Below are 2,878 nucleotides of genomic sequence, written 5' to 3' on the forward strand. Positions count from 1 at the left end.
CTATTATACTACACTATTATACTACACTATGTCATTACAGTATTTTACCACAGTATTTTATTCTAGTCCTTGTCTGCCTTCCTTCAGTAGTGTTCCTGGGCAGTCAGTGTTCAATGTTATGTAGAGCAGCACAACTGCATCAGGCTGTAGTCTCAGTGTTGACCAACTGCATCAGGCTGTAGTCTCAGTGTTGACCAACTGCATCAGGCTGTAGTCTCAGTGTTGACCAACAAAATCAGGCTGTAGTTTCAGTGTTGACCAACAAAATCAGGCTGTAGTTTCAGTGTTGACCAACAAAATCAGGATGTAGTCTCAGTGTTGACAAGTCTCAAAATCAGGCAGTCTCAGTGTTGACCAACAAAATCAGGCTGTAGTCTCAGTGTTGACCAACTGCATCAGGCTGTAGTCTCAGTGTTGACCAACTGCATCAGGCTGTAGTCTCAGTGTTGACCAACTGCATCAGGCTGTAGTCTCAGTGTTGACCAACTGCATCAGGCTGTAGTCTCAGTGTTGACCAACAAAATCAGGCTGTAGTTTCAGTGTTGACCAACAAAATCAGGCTGTAGTCTCAGTGTTGACCAACAAAATCAGGATGTAGTCTCAGTGTTGACCAACAAAATCAGGCTGTAGTCTCAGTGTTGACCAACAAAATCAGGCTGTAGTCTCAGTGTTGACCAACAAAATCAGGCTGTAGTCTCAGTGTTGACCAACAAAATCAGGCTGTAGTCTCAGTGTTGACCAACAAAATCAGGCTGTAGTCTCAGTGTTGACAGACAAGATCAGGATGTAGTCTCAGTGTTGACAGACAAGATCAGGCTGTAGTTTCAGTGTTGACAGACAAGATCAGGCTGTAGTTTCAGTGTTGACCAACAAAATCAGGCTGTAGTCTCAGTGTTGACAGACAAGATCAGGATGTAGTCTCAGTGTTGACAGACAAGATCAGGCTGTAGTTTCAGTGTTGACCAACAAAATCAGGCTGTAGTCTCAGTGTTGACAGACAAGATCAGGCTGTAGTCTCAGTGTTGACAGACAAGATCAGGATGTAGTCTCAGTGTTGACAGACAAGATCAGGATGTAGTCTCAGTGTTGACAGACAAGATCAGGCTGTAGTCTCAGTGTTGACAGACAAGATCAGGATGTAGTCTCAGTGTTGACAGACAAGATCAGGCTGTAGTCTCAGTGTTGACAGACAAGATCAGGATGTAGTCTCAGTGTTGACAGACAAGATCAGGATGTAGTCTCAGTGTTGACAGACAAGATCAGGATGTAGTCTCAGTGTTGACAGACAGGCTCAGGCTGTAGTCTCAGTGTTGACAGACAAGATCAGGATGTAGTCTCAGTGTTGACAGACAGGATCAGGCTGTAGTCTCAGTGTTGACCAACAAGATCAGGCTGTAGTCTCAGTGTTGACAGACAAGATCAGGATGTAGTCTCAGTGTTGACAGACAGGATCAGGATGTAGTTTCAGTGTTGACCAACAAGATCAGGCTGTAGTCTCAGTGTTGACAGACAAGATCAGGATGTAGTCTCAGTGTTGACAGACAAGATCAGGATGTAGTCTCAGTGTTGATAGACAAGATCAGGATGTAGTCTCAGTGTTGACAGACAAGATCAGGATGTAGTCTCAGTGTTGACAGACAAGATCAGGATGTAGTCTCAGTGTTGATAGACAAGATCAGGATGTAGTCTCAGTGTTGACAGACAAGATCAGGATGTAGTCTCAGTGTTGACAGACAAGATCAGGATGTAGTCTCAGTGTTGACAGACAAGATCAGGCTGTAGTCTCAGTGTTGACAGACTTTAAACTCCAACCTCTCTCCTCCCTCCCCCTCTCTTCTCCTCTCTTTCTCTTTCACAGCCCATCTCCTCCTGTTTACCTGCCTCATACAGTCTACCTACCTAACCATCTAACACCTGTCTACCGACCTAACCATGTAACACCTGTCTACCTACCTAAACATGTAACACCTGTCTACCTACCTAACCATGTAACACCTGTCTACCTACCTAACCATGTAACACCTGTCTACCTACCTAACCATGTAACACCTGTCTACCTACCTAACCATGTAACACCTGTCTACCTACCTAACCATGTAACACCTGTCTACCTACTTAACCATGTAACACCTGTCTACCTACCTAACCATGTAACACCTGTCTACCTACCTAACCATGTAACACCTGTCTACCTACCTAACCATGTAACACCTGTCTACCTACCTAACCATGTAACACCTGTCTACCTACTTAACCATGTAACACCTGCTGTCTTCAATTTACTTTACCTGTCTATCACTATCACTACCCACCTGTCTACCTAGACCAGCTATCACTATCACTACTCACCTGTCTACCTAGACCAGCTATCACTATCACTACTCACCTGTCTACCTGGACAAGCTATAACTACCCACTTGTCTACCTAGACCAGCTATCACTATCACTACTCACCTGTCTACCTGGACAAGCTATAACTACCCACTTGTCTACCTAGACCAGCTATCACTATCACTACTCACCTGTCTACCTAGACCAGCTATCATTACTGCCCATCAACCCACCTGTCTACCCAGACCAGCTATCATTACTGCCTCTCCCCACCTGACTACCGAGACCAGCTTTCATTACTGCCCCATTAACCCACCTCTACCCACCTCAACCTACCTCTGCCCATGATATGCCAGCTAGCCACTCACCCCCCCCTCTATTGCTGCCACGGTTGGATGGTCCGGTCCTTGGTTCCAGTCCAGAAGCAGCTCCAGGGCTGTACCATTAGTGACCAGCGGGGGATAGTGTTCTCTGCAGGCCAACGTTTACCAGACGCTGCCGCCGCTGGGCCGTGTAGTCATCAATCTGGATTCAGCTGGCGAAGATA

Source organism: Oncorhynchus keta, unplaced genomic scaffold, assembly GCF_023373465.1.
Source record: "Oncorhynchus keta strain PuntledgeMale-10-30-2019 unplaced genomic scaffold, Oket_V2 Un_scaffold_5491_pilon_pilon, whole genome shotgun sequence".
Taxonomy (NCBI): domain Eukaryota; kingdom Metazoa; phylum Chordata; class Actinopteri; order Salmoniformes; family Salmonidae; genus Oncorhynchus; species Oncorhynchus keta.